The sequence below is a fragment of the Aegilops tauschii genome, chromosome 3 (assembly GCF_002575655.3).
Source record: "Aegilops tauschii subsp. strangulata cultivar AL8/78 chromosome 3, Aet v6.0, whole genome shotgun sequence".
In the NCBI taxonomy this organism is placed as follows: domain Eukaryota; kingdom Viridiplantae; phylum Streptophyta; class Magnoliopsida; order Poales; family Poaceae; genus Aegilops; species Aegilops tauschii.
Window position 1 is genome coordinate 330,089,237 of NC_053037.3, and position 13,233 is coordinate 330,102,469.

The 13,233-nt window shown below is 38.6% G+C and overlaps 1 pseudogene; it reads left to right on the top strand.

The window, feature by feature from the left end:
* Positions 1 to 336: 336 nt before the first annotated feature.
* On the top strand, positions 337 to 11,979 carry LOC141042930 (uncharacterized; annotated as a pseudogene).
* The last annotated feature ends 1,254 nt before the right edge of the window (positions 11,980 to 13,233 follow it).

Consider the following 13,233-nt stretch of genomic DNA (forward strand, 5'->3'; position numbering starts at 1 on the left):
TATGCTTCTCCTAGATAGATCTTGTGTGATCGTAGGCAAAATTTTGAAATACTACGTTCCCTAACAAATACCACTTCCAAAGTCAGGGTGCCCGAGCAGCGGGCTTCCATACCAGGGATTAGATGCTACAATAGAAATGGTATTATCTTTGTATTCACTCCTGAGCTTCCTAGGCTCCTAGCTATTGGTTCTTTGCAACCATAATAGAGATGGTATTATTATTTCTTTAGTTATTATTATTATCGTTGTATTAATTTTGTTTTGATTGGGTATAATAGTGATGGATTCTAGGAGAAAAACAATTATTAAGATTATCTCGCAAGAACAAGAGAAGACGATGAACTATTTTTCCTTTTGGTTCCCGCTTTATATGCTTCCCTTTATGAGGAAAAGCATCCAGTTCACACATCATCTTTATCCGGGGCTGCAAAGGTTAAGGAAATATTAGAAGGCCACGAGAGTTGGTCTAGGGTTGAGTTTCGGATGGAACCTGAGATTTTTAAGTCTATCGTGGATTACCTTAGAAGAGAGAATCTATTGAAGGGCACGTCGCGTGTTACTGTCGAGGAGCAGTTGGCAATGTTCATGTACATGATTTCGCACAATGCTAGTAATCGAGATCTACAAAAATACTTTCAACACAACGCAAAAACAATTCATAGGAAGATAAACAAGATTTTTGACTTAATTCCAACTCTAGCCCAAACATTTATAAAGATTCCAAGTTCACTCGAGCCCCACCCGAAGATTGTTTCGAACACTTGCTATTGGCCTTATTTCCAGGTGAACCACTACACACACATCTCCATATCAATGAATTTTTTTAACTTCTCCACATAGATTTCGAAACCTGCCAACTTTGTTGTTCCTTTTTCAATGTGCAGAATTGCATTGGTGCTATAGATGGAACACATATCCCCATCACTATTTCTGAAGATAAGCCCCCCCCCCCCATTTAGGAATAGGAAAGTAACCCTCTCACAAAATGTCATGGTTGCATGTGATTTTGATCTGAATTTCACATTTATTTCATGTGGGTGGGAAGGGCCGCATCAGATGTAGGAGTTTTTCGTTCTGCTATTAGCAAGGGGTTTCATGTGCGAGAAGGAAAATTTTATCTTGTAGATGGTGGATATGCAAACACACCTTCTTTTCTTGCACCATATCAAGGAGTTCGGTATCACCTGCGTGAATTTAGGAGGCGACGCTCATCTAATACGGGCTATGCCGATGATGACCCGCAAGTATAGGGGATCAATTGTAGCTCTTTTCGATAAGTAAGCGTGTCGAACCCAACGAGGAGCAGAAGGAAATGACAAGTGTTTTTCAGCAAGGTAATGTCTGCAAGTGCTGAAATTATAAGTAGCAGAGTAGTTTGATAGCAAGATAATTTGTAACGAGAAAGTAATGATAGTAGTAAAAAAAGTGTAGCAAGATAGCCCAATCCTTTTGAGGAAAAGGACAGGCCAAAACGGTCTCTTATGATAAGCAAAGTGTTCTTGAGGGTACACGAGAATTTCATCTAGTCACTTTCATCATGTTTGTTTAATTCGTGTTCGGTACTTTGATAATTTGATATGTGGGTGGACCGGTGCTTAGGGGTTGTTCTTACTTGAACAAACCTCCTACTTATGATTAACCCTCCCGCAAGCATCCGCAACTACGAGAAAAGTATTAATAATAAATTCTAACCATAGCATTAAACTTTTGGATCCAACCGGTCCATTATGGAATAGCGCATAAACTGGGGTTTAAGCTTCTGTCACTCTCGCAGCCCACCATCTAATTGCTAGTCCACAATGCATTCCCTTAGGCCCAAATATGGTGAAGTGTCATGTAGTCGACGTTCACATGACACCACTAAGGGAATCACAACATACATACTATCAAATTATCGAACACATATCAAGTTCACATGGTTACTTGCAACATGATTTCTCCCGTGACCTCAAGAACAAAGGTAACTACTCACAAATGATAATCATGCTCAAGATCAGAGGGGTATTAAATAGCATATTGGATCTGAACATATAATCTTCCACCAAATAAACCATATAGTAATCAACTACAAGATGTAATCAACACTACTAGTCACTCACAAGCACCAATGTATAGTTCTGGTAACAAGATTGAACACAAGAGATGAACTAGGGTTTGAGATGAGATGGTGCTGTTGAAGATGTTGATGGAGATTGCCCTCCCCAAGATGGGAGAGTTGTTGGTGATGATGACGACGATGATTTCCCCCTCCGGGAGGGAAGTTCCCCCGGCGGAATCGCTCCGCCAGAGGGCAAAAGTGCTCCTGCCCAAGTTCCACCTCGAGACGGCGGCGCTCCGTCCCGAAAGTCCTCTCCTTTTTTTAGGTCAAAATGACCTATATACCAGAAGATGGGCACCGGAGGTGGGCCTGGGTGAGCACAACCCACCAGGGCGCGCCTGGGCTCCCTAGTGCGCCCAGGTGGGTTGTGCCCACCTGGTGGGCCCCCTCTAGTAGTTATTTGCTCCAATATTCCTGAAATAATCCATAAAAAATCTCCGTGAAATTTCAGCTTGTTTGGAGTTGTGCAGAATAGGTAGCCTGACGTAGCTTTTCCAGGTCCAGATTTCCAGCTGCCAGAATTCTCCCTCTTTGTGTATACCTTGCCTATTATGAGAGAAAAGACATTAGAATTACTCCAAAAAGCATTATTATGGATAAAAAAATTATAAATAATAGTAAGAAAACATGATGCAAAATGGACGTATCAACTCCCCCAAGCTTAGACCTCGCTTGTCCTCAAGCAAAAACTGAAATCGAAAAACATGTCCACATGCTTAGAGAGAGATGTGTTGATAAAAACAAAATACGGACATAGAAGCATCATGTTTATTATTATAACAACAACAAAATTAAACATAAGACTTTTATCGTAGAAATTTTATCATATACTTCTCATGAATAAGTAACAATTCATCACACAATTGAAGTATAAAGCAAAAACTCTATTAAAAACCAACAAACTATGTTCTCAGTCAACTTTGCAACTACAATTCATCATCTTTTCAGGAGGGGTCACGTATCGGAGCCTTTAGGCAAGTCCACATACTCAACCATCATATATGATTGCTAACACTCACCGCGTACACATGAGCAAAACGTTTCAACCGGACACATAGAAAGATAGGGGCTTATAGTTTCGCCTCCCAACGTATTCACCTCAAGAGTGATGTCAACAATGATAATTCATGCTATCCATATTCAACCGGACATAAATGCCTAGATCTTTCCTCACCACATGATGCTTGCCAAAGGAGAAAAATAAAAAGGAATAGAAGGAAAGCTTTGACTCTTTGCATCAAAGTAAATACATAAAAGTAAAATATAGGCCCTTCGCAGAGGGAAGCAGAGGTTGCCATGCGCTTATTTGTTTGTATGCTCAACCCCTTAGTGCAAAAGAACGTCACGTTGCATTGCCCCTTGTGATAGCGACCTTTATTATGCAGTCTGTCGCTTTTATTCTTCACCATCACAAGTTCGTGCAACGCTCAATTTTCTCTTACACTAAATGATCTCACACATTTAGAAGCAATGTTTATTGCCTTTTTGCACCGATGACAACTTACTTGAGGGATCTTGCTTAATCCCTAGGTAGGTATGGTGGACACTTGAAAATAAGATTTGGGTTTAAGGGTTTTTGGATGCACGAGTAGTATCTCTACTTAGTGCAGAATTTTTGGCTAGCAAAGATAGGGGGCAAGCACCACATGTTGAAGGATCTATGACAATATGACTTCTATGTGAATACAAACAAACATAAACCATTAAGTTGTCTTCCTTGTCCAACGTGAACAATTTTGGAGTATAATATTTTGATGAGGGCTCACAATCACAAAAGATTTCTAGGATAGTATATTTATATGTGAATCTTCTCTTCCCTTATTAATTCTTTCATGAGTTGCATCATTGACTAATGCTATGTTTGTCAATCTCTAATAAAATTTTCTACTTATAATTTTCCTTATGTGGTGTCATCACCTACCATAAGATTAGTATATGATCTTTTCTCCATTTTTTCCTTTCTTTTATTTATTTCCTTCTCCTTTTTCTTTCTTATTTCTTTTCTTTAATTTGCAATATGGAAGTAAAGAAAGGAAAAACTCAAACTAAGCTTTATTATAAGTTGCACACGATTACAAGGATAGATCACTAAGCAAACTCTCAAAGAAGAAAGGATCGAACTAAACTTTTATTCATCTAAAGAAAGAGATCGAACTAAAATAAGTAAAAGCAAAAAAGATAGTAGGATGATACAATACCTTGGCACCTCCCCCAAGCTTGGCGGAAGCCAAGGGGAGTGCCCATACCCGATACTCGGTTCTCGTTTGGTGGTGAAGGAGATGATGTTGGTGATGAAGAAGGGATCTTGTCCTCGGATTTCCATGGCAGTGGTCCACCATCATAAGAAGAGGAGTGAGTCTCACGGGCCCTACAACTAGCAGCCAAACTCATACCTTTAAACCTCGCCTCATATTGAAAGACTTGGTTCTGGAGGTCATAGATCTGGCTTTGGAGGAAGTTGATTTGCTCGTTGAGGGTGAAGACGATGTCCTTCAATGGCTTGCCATCCACCTTGAGATCATGGGAGAGGTCCGTGATTATAAGGTGATTGGCGTTGAGTCCACGCTCCACCATCCCCTTGCACCGGAAGACGTCCTGTTCCATAGCTTCAAGCCTGGCCTCCATGGTTCTCGTCCCCTTGGTACATGACACATCGCGGAGGTGAAGCACCCCCTCATGCATCTGGATCACCTGAGGGTGCTGCACCACCTCCCGAAGGTATGGGTTGATGACGTTCTTGAAGAACTTGTCCTTGGAAGAGCTTGAAGTAGCCATGGTAGATGGGATCTGACAGAAAACACCAAGAAAAAGAAAACAAAGGATTTCTCAGCGATGCGGTGATCAACAGGTTCGGGAAGTATATATAGATTTTTTATCTTGGGGGACAAGCAAGCTGTAGAAAAACTGAGTCCTTAAGGTGTCCCAGGTGGGCACAACCCACCTGGGTGCGCCAGGCAAGCCTGGCGCACCCTGTGTCTTGTGCCTACCAGGGTACGCTTCCTGGAAATTTCTTTATTTCCTAATTTTCTAAATATTCCAAAACTGATAAAAAATATTTTTTGCAGATTTTTCAAAGTCCGTTTACTTACCGTATCACGTACCTCCTTATTTTCATGATTCTGGAGTGTTCTGGAAGGACTCTTTTATGTGTTCTTCCGGTGTCAAAGTTTGGATAATAATACTTTCAACATTAATGGGCGTACCTGAGATATAATGTTTTGTTCATTGCCCATTGACAACCTTCGGGTTAGTACCTCCGGAATTATCTATTTTGATGGCTCCAGACCGATAAACCTCCTCGATAACATAGCATAGGGGCCTTCCCATTTTGAAAGGAGTTTTCCTGCAAAGAATCTGAAACAAGAGTTGTACAAAAGAACATATTCTCCGACTTTAAACTCACGCTTTTGGATTCTTTTGTCATGCCATCTTTTAACTTTTTCTCTGAATAATTTTGCATTTTCATAAGCTTGGGTTATCCATTCATCTAGTGAGCTAATATCAAATAACCTCTTTTCACCAGCAAGGTTGGAATCATAATTGAGCTCTTTGATGGTCCAATAAGCTTTATGTTCTAACTCAAGAGGCAAATGACAAGCTTTCCCATAAACCATTTTATAAGGAGACATGCCCATAGGATTTTTATATGCTGTTCTATAAGCCCAAAGTGCATCATCTAATTTCTTAGACCAATTCTTCCTGGACCTATTAACAGTCTTTTGCAAAATTAATTTTAATTCTCTATTGCTAAGTTCAACTTGACCACTAGACTGAGGATGATAAGGTGATGCTATTCTATGGTTAACATCATACTTGGCAAGCATTTTACGGAAAGCACCATGAATAAAGTGTGAACCACCATCAGTCATTAAATATCTAGGGACTCCAAACCTTGGGAAAATAACTTCCTTAAGCATTTTAATAGAGGTGTTGTGATCAGCACTACTGGTTGGAATAGCTTCTACCCATTTAGTAACACAATGAACAACAACCAAAATATGTGTATACCCATTAGAGGAAGGAAAAGGTCCCATGTAATCAAATACCCAAACATCAAATGGTTCAACAGCAATTGAATGATTAATAGGCATTTCTTGACGCTTACCGATATTACCTATTCTTGACATTCATCACAAGATAAGACGAACTTACGGGCATCCTTGAAGAGAGTAGGCCAATAAAATTCAGATTGCAATACCTTTTGAGCAGTTCTATCTCCGGCATGATGCCCTCTGTAAGCTTTGGAGTGACATTTCCGTAGGATTTGTCCCTGTTCATGCTCAGGTACACAACGTCTAATAATACCGTCCACTCCTTCTTTATAAAGATGTGGGTCATCCCAAAAGTAGTGTCTTAAATCATAGAAGAATTATTTTTCTTTTCTTGGTATGGAAAGCTAGGTGGTAAATATTTAGCAACAATGTAATTAGCATAATCAGCATACCAAGGAGTACTGTGAGCAACATTTATTGCAGCTAACTGCTCATAAGGAAAACTATCATCAATAGGTAGTGGGTCATCAGGCACTTTTTCAAGCCTAGATAAATTATCAGCTACTGGGTTCTCAACTCCTTTTCTATCAATGATATGTAAATCAAATTCTTGTAACAAGAGAACCCATCGAATAAGTCTAGGTTTAGCATCTTTCTTTTCCATAAGATATTTAATAGCAGCATGGTGTGTGTGAACAGTTACTTTGGAATCAACAATATAAGGTCTAAATTTATCACAAGAAAACAGCAGTGCTAACAATTCTTTTTCAGTAGTAGCATAATTTCTTTGAGCACTTCTAGAGTTTTACTAGCATAACGAATTACATTAAGTTTCTTATCAACTCCCTGCCCTAGAACAGCAGCAATAGCATAATCACTAGCATCACACATAATTTCAAAAGGCAAGTTCCAATCAGGTGGTTGAACAATAGGTGCAGAAATTAAGGCTTCCTTGAGTGTTTCAAAGGCCTCTAAACAATCATTATCAAAAACAAAAGGAATATCCTTTTGCAAAAGACTAGTAAGAGGCCTAGAAATTTTATAAAAGTCTTTGATAAATCTCCTATAGAAACCAACATGACCTAAGAAACTACGAATACCTTTTATATCTTTAGGACATGGCATTTTCTCAATTGCATCAACCTTAGCTTTGTCCACTTCAATACCTCTTTCAGAAATTTTATGACCCAAGACAATACCTTCATTAACCATAAAGTGGCACTTCTCCCAATTCAAGACAATATTTGTTTGCTCGCATCTCTGCAAAACTCGATCAAGATTGCTTAAACAATCATCAAAAGACTTCCCATGAACAGAGAAGTCATCCATGAAAACCTCAACAATCTTTTCACAAAAGTCAGAGAATATAGCAGTCATACATCTTTGAAAGGTAGCACGTGCATTACATAAACCGAAAGGCATACGTCTATAAGCATAAGTTCCAAAGGGACAAGTAAAAATGGTATTTTCTTGATCAGGTTGAGAAACAGGTATTTGCGAAAAACCAGAATATCCATCAAGGAAGCAAAAATGGGTGTGCTTAGATAATCTTTCAAGCATTTGATTAATAAAAGGCAGAGGGTAATGATCTTTTCTAGTTGCTTTGTTTAGTTTTATAAAATCAATTACCATTCTATAGCCTGTAACAATTCTTTGTGGAATAAGTTCATTCTTATCATTAGGAACAATAGTTATACCTCCTTTCTTAGGGACAAAATGAATAGGACTCACCCATCTACTATCAGCTATAGGATAGATTATACCTGCTTCCAGAAGTTTCAATATTTCCATTCTTACCACTTCTTTTATCTTCGGGTTTAACCGACGTTGGTGATCAACAACGGGTTCAGCATCAGGTTCCATATTAATTTTGTGTTGACATAGAGTGGGACTAATGCCCTTCAAATCATCAAGAGTATATCCAATAGCAGCTCGGTGCTTCCTTAGAACTTTCAATAACCTTTCTTCTTGATGTTCTGAAAGGTTAGCACTAATAATAACACGATATATCTTCTTTTCATCAAGATAAGCATATTTCAAAGTGTCTGGCAATTGTTTTAATGCAAACACAGGATCACCTTTAGGTGGAGGAGGACCTCCCAGAGTTTCAATAGGCAAATTGTGTTTAAGCAGAGGACGTTGTTCAAAGAAAATCCTATCTATTTCATTTCTTTCATGCATATGAAACTTATTTTCTTGGTCTAGCAAATATTGTTCTAGTGGATCAATAGTAGGCACAACAATAGAAGCAAGACCAATTAATTCATCTTTACTAGGCAATTCTTTTTCATGAAGTTTTCTACTAAACTTGGAGACATTAAACTCATGAGAATCATCACCAAAACTAACACCGACAATTTGTTTCTCACAATCTATTTTAGCATTAATGGTGTTCAAGAAAGGTCTACCAAAGATAAGGGGACAAAAGTCATCTTGTGGGGAACCAAGAACAAGAAAATCAGTAGGGTATTTTATTTTCCCACACAAGACTTCAACATCTCTAACAATCCCAATTGGTGATATGGTGTCTCTATTAGCAAGTTTAATAGTAACATCTATGTCTTCTATCTCTGCAGGTGTTATGTCATTCATAATTTCTTGATATAAGGTGTAAGGAATATCACTCACACTAGCGCCTATGTCACATAAACCATGATAGCAGTGATCTCCTATTTTAACTGAGATGACGGGTCTATGTTTATCTTCTTTATCAAGTTTGGCAATTCTAGCAGCTTCTTCACAGAAGTAAATAACATGCACATCCATATCTTCTTCCAAGAGATCTTTAACCATAGCAATACTAGGTTCTACTTTAATTTGTTCATCAGGTTTAGGTGTTCTAATATAGCTTTTGTTAACCACAGTTGAACCTTTAGCATGTTCCTTTATCCTAACAGGGAAAGGTAGTTTCTCTATATAAGCAGAAGGAACAACTGGATCAACATTATAAAGTATAGTTTCTTCTTTAATAGGTGGGTGATATTTAAACCACTTCTCTTTAGTGAGATCAACATGAGTAGCAAATGATTCACAAAAGGAGGCCACTATCTCAGAGTCAAGTCCATATTTAGTGCTAAACTTTTGAAAAGCATCGGTATCCATAAAAGATTTAACACAATCATACTTAAGCTTAATACATGACTCTTTACCTTCGTTGAGTTCCCAATCTTGAGAATTGCGTTTAATTCTTTCCAAGGGATCCCACAGGAATTCCATAGTCTTCTTCATAAAAGAACCAGCACAAGAAGTATCAAGCATGGTTTGATCATTACAAGAAAGCCGAGCATAAAAGTTCTGGATAATAATTTCTCTTGAGAGCTCATGACTGGGGCATGAATATAACATTGACTTAAGCCTCCCCCAAGCTAGAGCGATACTTTCTCCTTCAGGAGGCCAAAAATTATATATATAATTCCGATCACAATGAACTAGATGCACAGGATAAATTTTTTGGTGGAACTCCAATTTCAGACGATTCCAATTCCAAGATCCAATATCATCGCATAGCCTATACCATGCCAATGCTTTTCCCTTCAAAGATAAAGGGAAAACCTTTTTCATAACTTCATCCCTGGGTAAACCTGCAAGCTTAAGCAATCCACAAATTTGTTCTACATATATCAAGTGCATATCAGGATGTTCGGTTCCATCTCCTGCATAAGGATTAGCTAGCAGTTATTCTATCATACCCGAAGGAATTTCATATTCAATATTTTTAGTAGGTGCAGTAGGTTGAGGGGTAGCTAATTGTGGTTCCGGTCAAGGTGAAGATACCCCGAACAAACCCCTAAGGGATTGTTTTCCATAGTAACAAGTGACAATAAATTTCAGCACACTATATAAATGTTTCCTTACCAAATTCCACTTACCAAAGAAGCTTCACCCCTCGACAACGGCGCAAGAAAATAGCCTTGACGACCCACAAGTATAGGGGATCAATTGTAGCTCTTTTCGATAAGTAAGAGTGTCGAACCCAACGAGGAGAAGAAGGAAATGACAAGTGGTTTTCAACAAGGTAATATCTGCAAGTTCTGAATTTGTAAGTAGTAGAGTAGTTTGATAGCAAGATAATTTGTAACGAGCAAGTAACGATAGTAGTAACAAAAGTGCAGCAAGATAGCCCAATCCTTTTGAGGCAAAGGACAGGCCAAAACGGTCTCTTATGATAAGCAAAGTGTTCTTGAGGGTACACGGGAATTTCATCTAGTCACTTTCATCATGTTGGTTTAATTCGTGTTCGGTACTTTGATAATTTGATATGTGGGTGGACCGGTGCTTAGGTGATATTCTTACTTGAACAAACCTCCTACTTATGATTAACCCTCCCGCAAGCATGGTTGGATCACCAACCACCGTTAATTCCACCAGAAACATATGTTGATGTACCAGAGGGAGATGATGTCAACCAACATCATCACAATGAGGCAAACAATGGAAAAACTCTTAGAGATCAGATCGCGATGCAAATGTGGGCTGATTAACAACTAGTCGGACATGAGTTTATTTTGTAAATTTTTCTCACCTTTTCTTAGGTAATGTAGTGGTAGAGAGAAATTTAACCAGTACCCCATTGTTGGTTCGATAATGTAGCTATGGCAGTGCCTAGGGCATCTTGGGACCATGCATATGAAAAAGGTCTTGTTGATATAATGCTTGACCACAACAATCCCATCTATCGAGGTCAAAATGGGTGGACTGTTGAAGTGTGGACTAGCATTACAAATACATTCAATCAGAAATTTCCGCTAGCTCATTTCACCAAGCACAAATCCAAGAGAAGGATAAGGATTTAAAAGGAAATTATAAAGCAGTGAGAGACTCTCACAAATAGAGTGGCACGAGATGGGATGATACACTTTGCATGATCATCCCTGAACCTGTAATATGGGATAAACTTATCAAGGTTAGCTCTTTTCTTGATAAATTGTTTGTCCACTGCCATTCATGCTCTTCAAGGCATTGTTTTATTGATCCCAACCATACAATGTTGCTGGATTCAATAGGATCATCCAAGGATAAAGAAGTTTCGTTCAAAACCATTCATGCTCTTCAAGTCATTGGCTTCACTACATGAAGGTGTGTTTCCTGTATCACGTGTTTCCGTCGACCCTGCATATTAAATCCTTTTCATTCTTGCTTTAATTATATAGTATTTGGGAGATTGTTGAGATACTTGTATTTTTTCGTGTGTTTCCACCGACCCTGCTTGAGTGCTCCTTTTCTTTCTAAACAGTTGTACAATGAAGGACCAAGTTAAGTGTATATATACTTTCTTTCTGGAATGGGTGGCAGTAAATATATGTATTTGCATTTATAGATGAATCTGATGTTTCTGAGCGAACATGTTGATATGTTTCTTTTTTTGGAGCAGGAAGTGTTGCTCCAGGAGACTTGAACATTGTATCAATTCCGCAAGTGGATCTCACAAGCGATGCCATTTCTCCTATGGATTCCTCTGCCAATGATTTGAACCATATCTCCTCTACCAATGTTGATGATAGTATGTCCTCATCTGATCTACAAGGGAAAGGGGCATCAAGAAGAGATGAACCTGAAGCTACAACATCTACCAACTCTGAACAAAAGGGAGCACTGCCTGTGAAAAAGAGGAAGCAAAGCCAGATCGTTGTTGTACTTGAGAACTACATGGACTTTCATAAGAAACAATCTGCAAAACTGATTGACGAGTTGAGAGAATCAAAGCAAGATGACATGTTCTCGATTGGAAACTGTGTGGCTGCGCTAGAACCAATGGAAGATCTATCAGTTTCAGAAAAAGCAAAGGCACTACGGATTTTCAAATGCCCAATGAATCGAGAAATGTTCATCAATACCAAGGACTCAAATCTTCGGCTTTATTGGTTGAAGGAGGATATTTCTGAGATGTAGATACCATAAGGTGTGTAAACAATTCACCTTCTTGTTTTGCACTACATTCCTTATATTTATTTACTTGTGGCATTATTGATTTGAGCTTTGTATAAGCTTGTTTCCCTTTGTCGACCGATGATAGATAAGCAAAGACAAAACACACTCCATTCTTTTAAAACTGGCTAGAAGAGCCACACATTTGGAGAAATGTTACTGCCTTCTGTTTGGTAGTTTCTGTGTACCTTTACAAGCTTGTTAGTTCAACTGTTGGTGATACTTAATTTGGTGGCCTCCTCCCATTGGTTTCACCTCCTATTGCCTCATAACTCACCTCACAACAATAGATTGCCCTATTAATCTGGAGACTTTTTCAAGTAAACAAATTGGGTTACTGGACAGCCTTGTGATTGTGTTCCTAAACTATATTTGTAGTCTTGATTTTTTTATGCACAGTGCACAAATCATATGTTGGTTGATACTATTTCATTAATTTGCTTATACTACAAAATAGTGTTGTGAGACTCTGAACTGATGCTAGCTAACATATTTGTTTTTGGCATTCAGCCAACATCAAGTTGTGGTACATGATTTCGGGGAAGGAGTGGAGAAAAGACCCAAGTGGGGCGTGCTTGTGCCTTGCGACCCATATTGTTTGAAAGTATCCCTACCTTGGACATGGCAACTTATAATCCAGAACTTTTTCTAGTGCACAAACTTGACAATGATGTATCAATAACTCTTGTAATGATTGCTTTTATTTGGGCACATGAAAACGGCTTAGGCCAACGATTGATTGTCGTGAAATGCAGAATGATATCTTAAGCTTGACGAAGTGATGGATAAGTTTTAGTAATATTTTTAAAATTCTAGTTGACATGAATTATGAACCTTCGTTATGTGCCTGTGGGTTTTGTCGTTTCTCAGAATTATTTGTGGAATTTTTATCTATGGTTTGGTTGTATTCCAAAATTATCTGTAGAATTTCTATGTAAAACCTGTTGTATTATATTTGTCTATAGTATATGAGGGATTTCCTTCCCTCCCATGTTACAATTTGGGCACCTAGGCAATGGGAACATCTCCCACATGGTGGGAGGGGTCGCATGTGCACAGGGGAATCCCCCTAGGGGTTTATGGCCCAGGTTTTTTCCTACCCAGCAACCAAACATCATCTGGTATTCTCGTGAAGCTTCTAGTGTCTATTTTGTCCAGAAAAAATCTCCAAAAAGTTTCGTGGCATTTGGACTTCGTCTGGTATTGATATTCTGCGAA